General features: G+C 51.0%; 1 protein-coding gene and 1 long non-coding RNA gene across 3 annotated transcripts in view; one reads left to right on the forward strand and one right to left on the reverse strand.

The window, feature by feature from the left end:
- Nucleotides 1–10,101, reverse strand: part of LOC106982634 (uncharacterized) — a 34,281-nt gene extending 24,180 nt beyond the window's left edge. Inside the window, exons 1-2 of the long non-coding RNA XR_003423297.2 lie at nucleotides 9,702–10,101; nucleotides 9,453–9,549 (exon numbers count right to left, since the gene is read on the reverse strand). This is a non-coding gene — a long non-coding RNA (uncharacterized LOC106982634). The remainder of the gene's footprint in view (nucleotides 1–9,452; nucleotides 9,550–9,701) is intronic.
- A 71-nt stretch (nucleotides 10,102–10,172) lies between these two features.
- KLHL25 (kelch like family member 25) overlaps nucleotides 10,173–16,733 on the forward strand; it is a 34,287-nt gene continuing 27,726 nt past the window's right edge. The window contains exon 1 of one of the 2 annotated variants that reach the window (XM_027068003.2): nucleotides 10,173–10,339. The gene's annotated coding sequence lies outside the window, so the exon portion shown is untranslated. The remainder of the gene's footprint in view (nucleotides 10,340–16,733) is intronic. The other variant, XM_053223589.1, reaches the window with a different exon arrangement.

The following is a 16,733-nucleotide window of genomic DNA, read 5'->3' on the forward strand; positions in this document are numbered from 1 at the left end:
GATTTATTTTGCTCTTCTTTTTCTAGTCCCTTGAGGTGGGAACTTGGGTTATTAACTTGCGACTCTTCTAATGGAAGCAGTTAGTGATACCTTTCTTCCCCCTAGTACTGCCTCAATGCATCCCACATACTGGGATATGTTGTATTTTTATTCATATTCAGTTGTGTCATCATTAATAGTCAGAAGTGTACGTGATTCGTTGCCCATGACCCACTCTTATACAAATGATGAACTTCAATGAACAGACAGTTCTCAACCACATCTTGTGTTTAAAAAAAAAAAAAAAAGGAAAATAAAAACACAGAGAAATGCTTTCAAACTCAGGTGCACATCTGAGACATCATACCAATCTTGGAGGAAAGTCAGTAAGAAATTATATTGTATTAAATTATATTCTAATTATATTGGAAGAAGGGGGTGTAGGGAACGCTGTTGGCCAGCTGTGTGTAAGTTTTCTTCTGCGAGGGGGAAAATTCAGGTCACATTCTTGCTGGTGCATGACAAATCAGTCTTCTTCTAAGTCTGCCAAACAGCATCATGTGAAGACCTTCACATGTCTCTGCTTACAACAGGTTTTATAGGGAATTGGACCTCTGTGGCTTTTAATATGGTATCATCTTGACAGATGTCTTGCTGAGATTGACTGTGTTGGTTTGTTTTGTTTTTTAAATTTCTTTTGAGACTTCCCTTCGACCCATGGATTATTGAAAAGCGTGTTGTTTAATTCCTACATGTTTAGAGATTTTATTTGCCTTTCTGTTATTGATTTCTACTTTGATTCCATTATGGTCAGAGAACACACTCTGTATGATTTCAATTTCTTTTTTTCGTTGACGTTCCTCTCTGGTCCAAGACCTAATGCTAGGGAATGTCTCATAGGCACCTGAAAGAGAATGTCTATGCTGTTGCCGGGGTGTTCTGTAAATGTAATTGTGCTCTTTAGATCTTCTACATCCTTGCTGATTTTGTGTCTGGTGGTTCTATCAGTTGCTCTATCAGAGGAGAGTGGAGTGTTGAAGTCCCTAACCACAGTGGTGGACTTATCTCTCCATTTTTACGTTACGAATTTTGAGGCTCTGATGTGTGGTGCACACATATTTAGAGCCATGATATTGTCCATCTTCCTGGTGGATTGACCCTTTTTATCAATAGCTTTTAAATTCCTTTTTTTAACGTTTTTTTATTTTGAGAGAGAGACAGAGAGAGCAAGCGGGGAAGGGGCAGAGAGAGGGAGAGAGAGAGAATCCCAAGCGGGTTTCACACTGAGCACAGAGCCCAATGAGGGGCTCAAACTCACGAACTGTAAGATCATGACCTGAGACAAAACCAAGAGTCAGACGCTCAACCGACTGAGCCTCCTGGGCGCCCCTAAAATTCCTTTTATTGGCATCGAGCCTTTCATGGTTTCCACATATCTTTTTCTAATGTTTTTTTTTTAATTTTTTAAATGTTTATTCATTTTTGAGAGAGAGAAACAGAGCATGAGTGAGGGAGGGACAGAGAGAGAGGGAGACAGAATCTGAAGCAGACTTCAGGCTCTGAGCTGTCAGCACAGAGCCCCCACAAACCATGTGGTCGTGACCTGAGCCGAAGTCAGACACTTAACCAACTGAGCAACTGATATGCGCCCCCGCCCCCCGCACATATCTTTGAGGTAGTTTTAACACTTGTATTTTCTCAGAAAATCTGCAGTATCATTGGGGTTCCCAAAGTGTTCTGTTTCACCTCAGCACATTGTGGGTGTAGGCCTACATGGTGTTTGAACGTTTATACGATATGAACAACTATCTGCAAACAGCATGGACTTCACCTGCATTGCTTTGTAAGATTTCATAATGTTCATAAATGTGACGGTCTCTTGGTGTCCATTTGCAAATTGCTTTTTTTTTTTCTCACTCAACATTTCAGTTTTCAAGATATATACGTGTTGACACATAAGGATACTTCATTGCTGTCAACAGGCTGTGCTGTAACCCTTTGTGTGAATAAACACGAACACTTTATCTGCTCCACTGATTCTTTGTGTGGTAGGAAAGCCGGTTCTATTATAGGCCTTCGTAGGGTCTACAGCAGGACAGTAACCAGGAGTCAGTCCCGGCTTTTCCTCTTCCTTCTGGTCTTCTCATCTCTCCCAGCACCCCCATGACCCCCCCCCCCCCACACACACACACATACACACACAATAGTCTTCCCAGGGCCATCTCTTCTTTTCCAGAATCTGTGCCTGCAATTTCCCCATGCCGGCTCTTTGTTTCTGCCTTGGAATGAATGCCTTCTCTGCCCCCTGTTAAATGCTACTCACCCAGCAAGGTCCAAATGCCTCTAAGACTGATCCTTCCCTCTCCCGCCCTGTCGTAGCATTATATCTGAATCTCAGCAACATTCTTAGTTTTATTTTGTGGTTCGTGTATTTTCTGCTCTATGGGGCACGATTTCTTTTTAAGGATAAAGAACGATGATTTATTCACCTCAGAGCCCCATCTCCCTCAGAAACTATTCCTCGTGCCTAGAACATGCTGAACGTTTTGAAATCAACATGTCAATGAACAAAGCCTCTGGCCTTTAAACAACTCCTCGGTCTCACTGCCACTCAGCTATGCAGGGACCCATAAGAGCAGGGATCTCAGTTGCACGGGGCACAGTGTCTATTTTCCCAGAGAAGCTCTTCTGGAGCCAGGCCCAGGAGTCCTGCCCTGCCTGTGCCCCTCACAGCTTTCCTGAATGCCAGGGAGAGGGCCTTGGGGGTGGAGGCCATCCCCTCACAACCAACTGGAGGGGATTTAAGCTTCTGACTTTGTTTTTAAATTCTCTTCTGAGGGGCGCCTGGGTGGCTCAGTCTGTTAAGCGTCTGATTCAGTTTCAGCTCAGGTCATGATCTTGCGGTCCGTGAGCTTGAGCCCCGCGTCGGGCTCTGTGCGGGCAGCACAGAGACCGCTTGGGATTCTCTCTCTCTCCTTGCCTGCCTCCCTCTCTGTCTCTCAAAATAAATAGACTTAAAAATTAAATTCGTTTTTGCTTAGGTGATAGATTCTACATGCCCCCCCCCCCACAACGGCAAAAAAAAAAAGAAAAAAGAAAAGAAAAAAGAAAAAAGCAATAGATTCCCACAGCTCAGAAATCCAACCGTCTGACTTTCCTGCGCTGTTTCGACCTCGGTCCCTCAGCGGCCCCACCGCCTGTCCCCACTCAACAGGGACCACTGGGTCCATTCTCTGATCGCCCTCGCAGAGCATCTTCATTTACATACACGCCTTTACAAGCGAACTTGCTGATTTTTCCCACTTTGGGCTCCAAAGATAGCACAGTACACACACTGTTTTGCATTTCAACAGTTGTTCATTAACCATTGTTCCATACTGTGTGTTGCCTTCTGGTTTCTGGGAAGCAAGGGAGCAGGGCAGGCCCCAGCCTACATGTCTAAAAGGAGGCGTTTGTTCTGTGATGTTCTCTTATCTTCCTACAGCTCACTCCCACCCCCTGGGTCCAGCTCCCCCACTGCTGGCATCACAGGCTGGACTCCGGACATCTAAATCTCCTTCCCGGTGTCTCTGCAGGTGCCCCGACCCGCAGACCGAAACTGTCACCCCCTTTGGCCTTCCCATACCGCTAGATTGGACTGTATGGCACAGAAACAGGAGCTTGCTTTTTTTAAATGCTTACTTCTTTTTTCTTTTAATTTTGTTTTTAATGTTTATTTTTGTGAGAGAGAGAGAAAGACAGAGCACAAGTGGGGAAGGGGCAGAGACAGAAGGAGACACAGAATCTGAAGTAGGCTCCAGCCTCTAAGCTGTCAGCACAGAGCCTGACGTGGGGCTGAAACTCACGAACCATGAGATCATGACCTGAGCCGAAGTCTGATGCTTACCCGACTGAACCACCCAGGCACCCCTAATGTTTACTTCTTTGAGAGAGAGAGAGAGAGAGAGAGAGAGAGAGAGAGAGAGAAGAGAGAGAGAGAGAGAGAGAGAAAATGCAGGTGCACAGGGGAGGGACAGAGAGAGAGAGAGGGAGAGAGAGAGAATTCCAAGCAGGCATCACAGTGTCAGTGCGGAGCCTGGCGTGGGGCTCGAACCCCTGAGCTGTGAAATCATGGCCTGAGCCGAAATCAAGAGTCAGACACTTAACTGACTGAGCCACCCAGGAGCCCCATGAGTATGCTTTTGCTAGCCAATAAAGGTCTAAGGTATGGCCTTTCAGGTGGTATAGGGAGAGTGCATTTGGGGAAGTGGCTTCATGGGCACTGCTGAAGGGGGACCACTGCCACGTGGCTGCTGCTTCCTGGGGTGGAGGCAGCCGCCAGGTCCGAAAGGCTGCTTCCTCACGCAGTGCCCACACCGCCACCAGGTGAAGGCAGGACACGGTCTATTTTCCACAGCTTTTGTTCCTGCCAGACCCAGCCCTGCCCTGCTCCTTTATGCACCCACAGCCTACACGGTGACTCATTGGTGACCTTGATCCCAGCTGCTCCCCCAGAGGAGCAATCACTGACACCCGGCCCCTCCCTTGGGAACTGAAGCTGACAAAGCCATCCCCAGCCCTGCCCTGGGCAGGCCCCATCTGACCAGGGGTTCCATCTTTAGGGAGCTTGACCCAAAATTGAAGAGCTGGCTGAACGTATCCAACACTGAGATCAGAAACCGCTGGCACGGGGCAGCTGGGTGGCTCAGTCAGTTGAGTGAGTGCCTGACTCTTGAGTTCCACTCAGGTCATGATCTCACAGTTTGTGGGTTCAAACCCCACGTCAGGCTCTGTGCAGACAGCGGGGAGCCTGCTTGGGATTCTCTGTCTCCCTCCCTCCCTCTCCCTCTCTCTCTCTCTCTCTCTCTCTCTCTGCCAAAAGTAAATAAACTTAAAAAAAATAAAAAGAAACCACTGACTTAATGGTGGCTAACACACTGAAATCATTGAATAATATTTGTTGAGAGCCCACTATGTGCCACGCACTTTCTAGGTCTGTAAACAGAGCAGCAAGACAAAGTCTTTGCCCTTGTGGAACTTACATTCTGGGAGAGCAGCCAGCCAATTAAATCCCCATACCAAATAAAATGTACGTATGTATGCACGTGTGTATTTATACCGTCGATGTGTGTGGGTCCGTATTGCCCGCCAGGAACGTGCATAGATGAGTGAGTTGGGTTTAGCACTTGTTGCCACGACGGAGACCATGAACCATGGTCCAAAGGTGTTAGAAGAGCCTGCCTAGGATCTAGGCTTTGGGTGGGTGGTTTGGGAGAGGGCCCAAGGAAGCGGGGCTTTCTCTGGATTGGGTGCTGTCAGAAAGCAGGGATGAGTCTATTATAGTGTTGCTCAATAAACCCTATCTGAAAAACAGGAGGCCAGATCAAGGTCACAGCTGTAATTAATAAACAGTACTTACACTAACTAGGAGAGGTGGATGTTTGGTATTTTGTGACCTGGACAATGCTTACATTTGCTGTGTTCAGACACGATTAGGAAGCAGTCTTGTTTTTTGTCTTGACCTATCACGGCCAAGAGAAGCCTTGTCTGATGCTGATGTTCTGTGAGATTCTTTTTTTTTTTTTTTGTTCTTAATGTTTACTTTTTGAGAGAGAGAGAGAGACAGTGTGAGCGGGGGAGGGGCAGAGAGAGAAGGAGACACAGAAACCAAAGCAGGCTCCAGGCTGTGAGCTGTCAGCACAGAGCCCGAGACGGGGCTCGAACCCACAAACTGCGAGGTCATGACCTGAGCCGAAGTCGGACGCTGAACTGACTGAGCCACCCAGGTGTCCCTCTGTGAGATTCTTTATTTTCAGCAAGAGAACATCATGCAATATGCAGGTCCAGTTTCTAGATGTCAGGACTGCTTCCCACTTTTCCCCCACCCCCAAAAATATATACATATATAAATATAATTTCAGGCAGAAAAAAGTGCTGTGGAGTAAGGCTAGGGATTCCCAGGATGGGGAATGTGGTTACTTTAGAGAGGCGGTCAGGGAGGCCTACGTGGTCACGTAACATTTGAGCAGACCTAGAAAAGCAAGGGAGTGAACTGTGTGGCCATCGGAGCGGAAGAACTTTCTGGGTAGAGCCAGCCAGCAAAGGCAGAGGCCTCGCAGTATGAATGCGTTTGGCTTGTTTGAGGCCTGGCAAAGGGGTCAGGGATTCTGGAGCAGAGCGGGTGAGGACAGGGGAGTGGAAGATGATGTGTGAGAGATGGTCCAGGCCAGATCAGGTCAGGCCAACAGAAGGACTCTGGCCTCGACTCTGAGATGAGAGGATCCTGAGGGAAGGACGACACATCATGTGGTAAGATCCCTCTGGCCGCTGTGTTGAGAACAGAGTGTAGGGGACAAGAGGGAAAGGAGGGAGGTGAGCTGGGTGTCTGCTCTGATGACCTGGGGGAAAGATGACGGTGGTTTGGAGCAGTCTGGTGGTAGCGGTAAACTTGGTGAGACCCATTCGCTCAGACTTGACAAGGATTAGAGGTTGGTAAGGGAAGGTGGGGCCAAGACTTCATTTGAGCAAAAGACCAAGTTGTTGTAGTGTGAGCCCTGACAGTTGGGTTTTCTCTTTTTTTCTCTTTGACCATAAGGGCATAGACTTCAAAGATGGCTATCAGGAATAAATACATGGCCGGCCACACTGGCTGGAGATCAGACCCAGGCTACCCCCAGCCCCCAACTGAGGCTCCTTTGTTTTGGAAATCTTGTTTGATTTCAATAACTGACCATTTGGGCTACTTACATTTTTTCTATTCCTGCTCTTGAAATTCCAGCTCTTATGTTTTGAACTTACCAGTAAAGGGTCAGCCCATGAAACCCTAGACCCCAACCCTGAACCCAAGGTTCTGTGTTACTGTGATCTCAGTAGGCACAGAACCCCAGGCCCATGCTCACTTGTGTGCTCTCTCTCTCTTTACCTGCAACCTTACTGTGTGGCCCCAAGGGTGCTGTGTAATTTCCAGGTTTTGTAAGTAATATTATTTTTTCAAAATTTCTGATGGTTGTTGCTGAAGGGTGTCTTGAAATCATACGTGCAACAAAGGGCGCCTAGGAGGCTCAGTCAGTTAAGCTTCCGTGTATGGCTCAGGGTCACGATCTCACGGTTGGTGGGTTTGAGGCTCGCACCCCGTATAGGGCTCTGTGCTGACAGCTCGAGGCCTGGAGCCTGCTTAGGATTCTGTGTTTCGCTCTCTCTCTGACCCTCCCCTGCTCATACTCTGTCTCTCTTCTCTCTCTCTCTCAAAAATAAACATTAAAAAAAATTTTTTTATACCCACAACACTCGTCACTGACAGGGAGAACAGCATATCTTTTGCAGGGTAGCTCATCAGGGGCTCAGGGGGGTATGTGAGGGAGAGGTGCCCTTAGACATCAAGCTGAGACATGGAGTAAGCAGTTGTACCTGTGGGCCAGGAGCTATGCAGAATGGGGGGGGGGGGGTGGCAAGAACAGATCAGGAAGTTGCCAGAGTTTTTGCACACATAAGGCACGGGCCTTAGTGAAATCACCTGGAGTGTGAATATGGGTAGAGAATATGGGTAGAGAAGAGTGCCCTGCACTCACTTGCTAGGCACCCCAGTATCTGGTCCTCTGGGAAGGGAGTGGGAATCAGCAGAGGAAACTGAAAAGGGACATTCCAGAAGGCAGACGAACCAAGAGTTCAATCATCTATTAACAAATTTGCATTGAATTCTGCACATCATCTGAGAAATTTTAAGACTTTAGATTCTGAGCCACCAGAACACTGGAAAGACGCCAGAGACAGGAGGAAAAGAAAAAGGTGTGGGCCAGAACTGTTGGTTGACATGAAGGACCCATTCCCTCTTTACTTTCTTGGTAAAAGACCCCTGACTCTGTTTGGAGAGGCAATACACTCACAAACGTAAATGGAAGTATGTGTGGGACTTCTGCTTAAATGGAGCGAACACAGTTGGGAGGCACATATCTGCTCTTCTACTCTATCCCATGCTGCCTCTGAAATGTGGGTGCTATTGCTGGAGTTCCAACAGCCATTTTGGAACATGAGGCAACTGGAAAGGAAAATCAAGCATTAAGGGTGGCAGAGTGGAAATATAGCCTATGCACTTGGTAACTGTGGAGTTGCCAACCAGTTCCAGATTACTTAATGTCAGCTTTATTTCGCACGGGCAAGAAACAAACTTCTACCTTTTTAAAATTCACAGTTATTTCTGTCACATGTAGCAAAAGCGAAATCTAACTGATAGATTTGTTCATAGGATTTCAAGACTGTGCAGACGACTTGTAAGAGGAAGCAAGGATTCAGAGATGTCGTGATCCCCACTTTCTCAGAACTCCCTGCGCAGTGGGGTGAGCTAACAGGTCGTAAGTGGTTCATTACAGCACAGGGGTAGGGGCTATGACGGTGGTTATGCCCCAGTGTCTAGAGTGAGGACCGAGCAATGCAAGCTTCATCTCCTCTTTTCCTCTCAAATCACATCTAAATTCAATAACTCAACACGTGTTCTTGGTCTGGTTTGGTTCCATTGCTGGCATTTGATTTTAATATATTCCAGTAGCTAATTTAAGCCGTGGAGTTGAAGAGGGGAGAAATGATCACGCAAGCTAGATTTTAGATGCTTGGCACTTATAATCTCTCAGAGAACCTGAATGGAATACTAAGCAATGGTTATGAGCTTGCGAAGAATCAATTTTGCATGTGGAGCTTCATCCAACCAACAATTATATAAATACTCCAGCTCCGCAAAATTGGCAGGACGCTAAAACTACAAATGTGATCTGTGCCATTTCTCTAATGCGCCAATTATTTTGATGCGGCCTTTTCCCCCTGGAAGGCACCTGAACGGCACACTTGGCCAACTGCTTACTGCTGGCCAAGACTGCTCTTAAATACCAGAAGCCTCTCTCCAGATCTAGGCCAAAGGGAGACACAAAACTATATTGAGCACTTACGAAGTGCTAGGTCTATTACGTCCATTCTCTTACTTAATCTTTACAGCAACCCTGCCATAGGTTCTAGAATCCTTCTTTTGCCAGTAAGAGTTTGACACCCAGAGTGCCTGAGCAATCTGCCTCTGGTCCTCCACAGCTCCTGAGGGGGTAGAACCAGAATCCAAACCCAGATCGATCGGGTTTCCTCCGCTCCCCTGTGCACCATGCTGCTTCCCCGACACGCCTCCCCTGCCATCTCACACCCTTTTAAGCCTGGAATCTCTTTTGTCCAGTCTAAACAGCTTTCTAGGCATGGGTTCTTCGTTCCACTTTCCACGAGTTAAAATCCCACCCTCTGGCAAATCTTTTGTGCGCTCCCCTCCCCCTTTATAAACCTTCCTGGCACCTCCCATCCCGGTGACCTCTGCTTCCTGGGAATTCTCCCCGCCCCATAATTGGCTCCTACAACACTTAGGACTTTATAAACTTTACCAGAGCTTTTTGTATCCTTAAGTAACCTACCCTATTATCAATTTTCAGGGGAAGAGAGAAAAGAAAACACATTTATTGCACACTTACCTTGTCATAGAAGTTTGTCTCCTTTCACACCTCAAATGATCCCATTAGGACTTTTTACCTGCCGCGTTACAGATGAAGAAATTGTATACACAGCAACCTGAAGTGGTGGAACGAGATACAAAACCAGAAGTTAAGAAATAGAAATTATAGATCATCTCGGAAACTAGCACATCGCGCAGGCGTCCGGTAAACGTGTGTGCAAGGAATTAATGAATGGATGAATATGTGAAGATTTGAAGACTGGCTTACATAAAAAACTTAGTGAGCAATGGCACGAGAGGGAGAGCTGAAGTACCCTGAAAAGTACATATTCCAAGTACTAATGGGGTTTCGTGGCTGCAGAAAATCCCCAACTTTGAAACAAGTCCAGATCAAAATGAAAGGGTTTCCCTAACACTTTCACAACGAAAAGCGTGGCTCCGCACACCCGGTGCAGAAGAGGCATTTGCAATCTATAAAGTTGCCTCCTTCGGAAAGCTCTGGAACACCGTCGGGTTTTATCCCCCAACTTCGGCGGCGGGGACGGGCAGGCGCCTGTGCCTTTAAGAATCTGGTCGAAGTCCTTTTCCTCTCCCCGCCCCGCCCCCTCGCCGGGCCCGGGCGCCCACCCCTTTCTCCCACCGCCGACTGAACTACTGGTTCGGCCGCCCATCCGTCACAGAGGCGCCGCTTCTGATTGGCTTCGCGCCGGGAGGCGGGGCGGGAAGGCCTGAGAAACTAGTTTGTTGGCGGCGCCCGGGCTGTACCGCGGCGGCAGCGCGCTCCGACTGTGGCGAGCCGGGGGAGGGGAGCGGCGGCGGCGGCGGCGGCGGCGGCGGCCGGGGCTGTGGAGCCTCGCGCGGGCGACCAGGAGCCTCTGAGCGCGGCGGGCGGCGGCGCCCCGAGCGGTGAGTGGCGGGGCTGGGCCGGGCTGGGGGCGCCCGCCTCGGACTGTTCTGGCTGCGCGCCCGGCCGCCGGCTCGACACTTGTCACCTCCCCCCCCGACGGGGCCGGAGGGTGCGGGGATTTGCGCGCCTCGCCGTCTGAGCACCCCCCCCCGGCCGAGAGAGCCCCCGCGGGGCTGCGCGCCCCGGGAGCAGCCCAGCGCTGCTCGGGTCTCCGGAGCTCCCGGGCCGCCGCAGGGTCTCGGGGGCCGGCGGAGTCGGGGACAATGGTGGAGAGAGGGGTGGCCGCAGTCCGCCGCCGCCTCCTCAGCCCCCGCGGCTGCTCCCGCCCCGCGCGTGCCTGGGGACCCGGCGAGGGTATTTGCAGAGAGCTCCGGGCGAGGGAATGAATTGTTTTTGTAAATGGATGTAGCGCGCGGGAGCTACAACTCTTTCCCTTGGGAGTGGTTGATTCATTGAGTCCGCAGACTCTCTTTTTAAAAAATTACTATCGATCCTGGAAAGAGGAGGCTGCTCGGCTTTGAGGATGTGAGCGGCCGGGCTCTGCGCCCGGGCCCGGAGAAGTCCCCGCGCACTTGACGCCGAGGGCCAGATGGCCGCCTGCCTCGTGCGGAGCGAGGGCCCGGGGTCGAGCCAGGGGCTGTTGTCCACGCGAGCCGGGACCGGGTCCGGCGCCCCCGGTGCCCTCGGCCGTTCACGTCCCGCCTGACGGGGGTCCCTTCTCTGGGTTTAGAGGGCTGGAGAACAGCGGAGGAGTGGTTAAGTCCCACCCACCTGCCCACCGAGGTGGCGCCACCCACGCAGGTCCAGAGCAAGTCTTCTCTAGACAGCTAGCCCGGCTGTCCCCTTGCCTGGCACAGGACCCCATTCGGGCACGCCCCCCACTGCTCGTTTTCTTCCTCTAGTTGCTTGGGAAGCTTTTCCTTTGAGAGATTGGACCCCTCCCCTCGCCCCCAGGGGGCACCTTACACTTTTTTGGTGCTGCTGCTTCAAAGTCCCCAAGGTGCATTATAGCTCTCTTTGAGTAAAGAAAAATCTTTGTAGAGATCTGATCAAAGGGATTGGGGTAAAGGCCGGTCCAGGCCCCTGCGGGTTTAATCTGGGCATTCTGGTCCTGCTGACTTCCTCTGAGCAGGAGACAGGCTCCCTGAGCTTTGGCCCTCCCTGGTGAGGCAGGGCAGAGAACACCATGTGTCTGGGCCTCTGGTTTCACTCTGGCCATGTGGCACTGGGGGGAGGAGGCGGGAACCCCCCCCCCCCCCCATTCTTATCATGGACTGGGCTGTGATGACAGCGATGTGCAGTCACTCCCTTTGGGATCCTGGACCTCAGTCTCCCCTTCGTAGGTAGGACTGGTGCTCTGTGGCCCCCAGTGTGCTGTTCAGTTTCCTAGGGGTTGTTGGTAAAGGCTTGCATTTGGGGGCTGGGGTGGGGGTGGAGTAGGACACAAGGTCCACCCCACTGCGGGCAGATTTGGTATCCTTCTGAGAGCAGGGGTCCTTAGGTCCCCAAGCTGTGCCTGAGGAGTTTGATGGAGTCAGTCTTCTGGGCCTGGCAGCTCTCTTGGTCTGGAGTCATTCCGTTTGTCAGGAAGTGACTCCAGGGAGGCTCTTAAAAGGAAGGTAGAGAGAAATGGTAGAAACCTTCATCCTGGGGCTCGGGCTGCAGCTGGATTTATGGTTGTGGTGCACAGAAAGAGGGTCTGTGGCCGAGCTGCACCCCCAGTATCGGAGACAGCCTCTGCAGCCCAATGCCCCTTAATGGCCTCTCAAACCTCTGGGCACCCAGTGTGGGGGAGGAGAGCCGGAAGGAAGAGAAGATTACCCAGGCCTGGGACTTCGTGGTCTGCAGTAAAAGCAGGCTTCTCATCAACCACTGTGATGCGCCAGGGGGTGGGGGCGGGGGTGGGAGTGTTATTCTGTGAGTGGTTTGTTCATTCATTAGTTCACTCTTTTGTTAATTGACGAATGAGTCATTGTTTGAAGGGTCTTGACCCTGTATTCTGGGAGCTTCTAGACCAGGGTGTGTGGGCACATGGATTGGGACCTGGATACACAGACACACCTAGGTGTGCACAATACCCCAGTGATAAAGGCAGCAAGGGGAGCTGAGGGGCATGGATGGCAAAGCTTTCTGGGGAGATGATGCCTTGGCAAAATAAAGATGAGAAAGGCATGACACAGCCCAGATTCCAGGCTCTGGGTGGCCGCCTTCTCCCACCACCCGTGCAACTTCAAGGCAGGTGCAGGTTGAGGTTAGAAGAGTGTGGGTGTGAGGTGATAGGTTCACCTGAGACCGTGGTGCTTTGGCTTGTGGAGTCAGCAGTCCTGAGAGTCTCTGGGAAGATGGGTGGCTTCTGGATGCAGCCTCTCTGCTCAGGGGGTCCTGGGAATAGCAGCCCCAGGAGCTCCAAAGACCTGCCCATCACCTGAGCCCTAATCCATCTGGACCAGCCTACAGTGTGGCCTGGCCAGGGAGGGGTGAACAGAGCTGGCAGGAGAAAACAGAGTGGCCAGATGCAAATGAATTGGCTGATTGAGATGCCGGTTTTCATCTAAAGTGGTAAATTTCATAATTGAATTGCCTCAGGCAGCCAGAGCCATTGAAGCGTTTTCCCAGCCAGAAAGCACTTAGTTGGGACAGCTGGGGGTGGAGGTGGGGGGGCATATGTGCCTCCACAGCCTTTACTCCCCTCATCCCAGCAGGGCTCCCCCCTTAGCAATCTGGGTCTGTCCCCAGGTGATGGAATCCAGCCCTGGTTCCACAGAAGGTGCCAGCCTCTTTGGAGGACCACCTGGCCCCTGAGCATCACTGCCACTATCCCAGTGGATAGCGGTTAAAGCTGTGACCTGTCCCCTTCAGGCACTCGCCTTGCAGGACTGACTCCAGACCCCTCAGCTGTTGGGGTTGAGATGGTGGGAGCCGAGAGAGAGCTCAAAGATGGGAGGGCCTCCTGTTAAGACTCCTCAACACCAGGTCATGGGAAAGAGCACAGGCTCAGGAACCAGACTTGGGTTCAGATGCTGCCTATGTGTCTGTAATCAGCCATCTCTTGGGCCCCCGGCCACCTCCGCCCACCCTCATCCCCTCCCTCTGGCGCCAGTAGACTCTGTGCTTTATTGCTGCCGAACCTTTCCTTCCAAGCCCGGACCATGCCCTTTGGATGAAAAAAGGTAGGCACGTGTGGCTCACCGGCCTGTTTTTAAAAGTGCTGGCTCTGGGGGCTCCTGGGTGGCGCAGTCGGTTAAGCGTCTGACTTCAGCTCAGGTCGTGATCTCACGGTTTGTGGGTTCGAGCCCTGCGTCAGGCTCTGTGCTGACAGCTCGGAGCCTGGAACCTGCTTCGGATTCTGTGTCTCCCTCTCTCTCTGCCCCTCCCCCACTCACGCTCTTTCTCTCTCTCAAAAGTAAATAAATATTAAAGAATTTTTTTTTTTTAAAGTGCTGGCTCTGTGGTCTGAGAAATCCAGTTTAGTTGGGGAAGTTTCACCATATTTTCTGCAAAAACATAAAAGTCTACTCAGATGTTCTTTCTCCCATGGTGGTCTGCACCCTTGGAATGTGTATGGAGTCTGGACCAGGCTCTCTGGGCCACACCTCATTTCAATGGGTGACCAAGGCTCAGGGTCAGCTCCCCCTCTTCACCATCCCACAGTTGGACCTTTCACACCTAGAGCCTGTTGACAGAAAGACCACTTAAGGGGGTGTCTGGAAGTCCTACTCTGCCTCTCCCTGGCTGTGTGATTTCATGGAGGTCCCCATACCTTTATGGGCCTCAACTTGCTCTTCTCTAAAATGGGTGGATGCTGTTGTGTACAGTGCTTCTATTTAATGTTTTGCTGTAAACTCCCAGAAGTTTTTGCAGCCTCATGAAATTTTATAGGCTTGGGTTATTTGCCTAGCCCTCATGGGCAGGAAGAGATAGGCAGCCAGTAGAGTGCTGAGGAGCAAATGAGAAGTCAGGAGTCTGGGCTTCTAGTTCCAGCTCTGCCTCTGGTGTGTGCTGTGGGGCTCCAGGTAAGTCAGTTTCCCTCTCTGGGTCCTAATTATTCCTCCTGGAGAATGAGAAGGGTATACAGTAGGCAAGCTCCCAGTGTTCTTTCCTTTCTTGGTGAGTGGAAACCAAGTCTGACTCTCCCAGTTTCTCAGGCCTCCCTGGGCTCCCTGCCTCTGCCCACTGGCTAGGAGCCCAGGGCCCAGGTGTGAAGGGCCTACAGGCACTGGTGCCCACAGATGAGGGACTGGTGAAGCCAGAGGACTGGGCCAAAGAAGAACCAAGCTGGGCCCAAAGGAAGGTGGCACGTGGGTGACTTACTTCTCAAGGTTGCTCTGGCTGGCCCCAGGCGGGGAGCCAGGCGGCAGGTGTGGGAGCACTTAGACTGACACCTACCCCACCCCCCAAATCCTGAAATGGATGGGGTAGGACCTAGCCTGCAGGTGTCCCCAGGGCCATTTTGAAGAAGAAAGATAGGCACAGATCTCCCGAGATCAGGAGGGATCAGGAGGGAGCCCAGGGGTGCAGGAGGATCTGAGGCGCCCGACACACCAGGCTTTGCCCAGGAGGTGCCCGCAAGACCTGTGGGATAGCTCCTCCTGCAAGAAGGCAGGGGCTGAGCAGGGCCGTGGGAGAACTGTGTCTTGCCAGAGGGAGGACCACATTAGCCTGGGGTGTCACTTCCCACCCACCTCTATGTGCCAAGAAGAAACCTTGGACCATCAGCCGATCCATCAGGGTAGGATGCAGGCATAGGATGGAAACAAAAAGCCTTGCTTATTATCTACCTGTTCCCGTTGGGCCCCCAAGGAGAGGCTGACCACAGATCAATCTAGGGTGAATGGAATTATTTCCTAATTAAGAGGCGCTTTGCTCACTCAATTCCAGGATGTGCTGCCTGCCAGGTTTGCAGTTGGCCAGGCCAGATTTGTCTGGGCAGGAGTGAGGGCCAAGAGACGCAGGAGTTCTTTTTCTAGAAAGCTGTAGCAGTTACATCCAGCATCCAGAGTTCAAGTTCTGCGGCATCCTAGTGGGGCTTGTGAGACCTTGGGCAGCAAGTCCCTTAACCTGTGAATGCCTCTGTTGTTCACAGCTGTGAAAATGCAAAGGAGAAACCCCTGCAGCTGCGTTCATGCAACACGTAGTTGTTTAGCACTGTCTGAATGGCTCATCCTGAACTAGAAACTGGGAAAAAGAAGTGGCGTTCAGAGGATCCCTTCTAGCAAGTTCGGCCCCTGGCATGTGAGGCAGACACGTAGTCAGGTGGTTGTAGCACACTGCTAGGGTGTGAGTGGCATGGCAAGAGCCTGCCTCAGTTTCCCCACTGAGAGGTGAGGAAGTAGACTATTTTTAGCATCCCCATTCCCAGTGTATCCAGTGAGTATTTTTTGCCACCTGTTCTCTACCACGCTCTGGGATGCAGCAGAAAACAGGGCAAGGTCCCCACCGTCCTGGAGGCCTTATTCAACCGAGGGAGGCAGACACCACATGGACAAAATAAATACAGCTGCCATTAGGGCTGCTGGAGGTGGGTGGGGAGGAAAAAAAGGTCAAGGTGGGAGCTCAAGGGGCCTAGAGAAGGCCTCTCTGGGCTGGTGACATTTGAGCCTAGACCTGCAAGACTGGACCGAGGTGCCCATGGGAAGGTCTGCGGAAGGGCCTGCCAGCCAGGGAGCAGGTGAGTGTGTAGGCCGGGAACATCGTGGGCCGCGGAGGGGGATGCAGCCAGAGATAGGCGACAGCCATCACATTCTGGAATCTTCTGATCCCTACGGAGGCTACAGAAAACATGTAAAGTTGTTTGTTTTCTTTCATTTCGGTAATACATCAGTAGATTTCCTTTATAAATGAATAACCCCGTAGGAAAAAAATGCAGCCTGGTGTGGAGGTCCCCCTCGTCCTTGGTATCCATCGGTGGTTTGGTGCATACCGTTCTGGTCCCCCTTTTCCTGCACAGATTTTGTGTTTATGTCACTCTGTGGTGGCACCCCTCCGCATGGCACAGCCACACAAGCCACCATCTTTCATCTTACCCTGTCCCCCGGGAGATGTTAGGTCATGTCTGATATTTTTTCTTTTTCCCTTCATACAGTCCATGAAGTCTTGTGCGTCCTTGATCGTGCATGTTTCTGATTTTTAATTTTCGTCGTCAAAGCCGAATGCCTTTCCCGAAGACTTAGGCACATCACTCGCCCACTGATAGTGTTTGGGAGTCCGGTTGCCCACGTCCTCACCCATACTTGATATTATCCACGTTTTCACTTTTAGCTCATGTGATGGGGGAGGGAATGATGTCATTATTCCTTTAAAACAAGCAAACAAAACAAAAGTGATCCAGTTTATCCAGGCTTTCTCTTTTTGTTTTCATCCATCTTTGTTTTTCCAGAATATCAAGGTTTAGTG

Source organism: Acinonyx jubatus, chromosome B3 (genome assembly GCF_027475565.1).
Source record: "Acinonyx jubatus isolate Ajub_Pintada_27869175 chromosome B3, VMU_Ajub_asm_v1.0, whole genome shotgun sequence".
NCBI lineage: Eukaryota > Metazoa > Chordata > Mammalia > Carnivora > Felidae > Acinonyx > Acinonyx jubatus.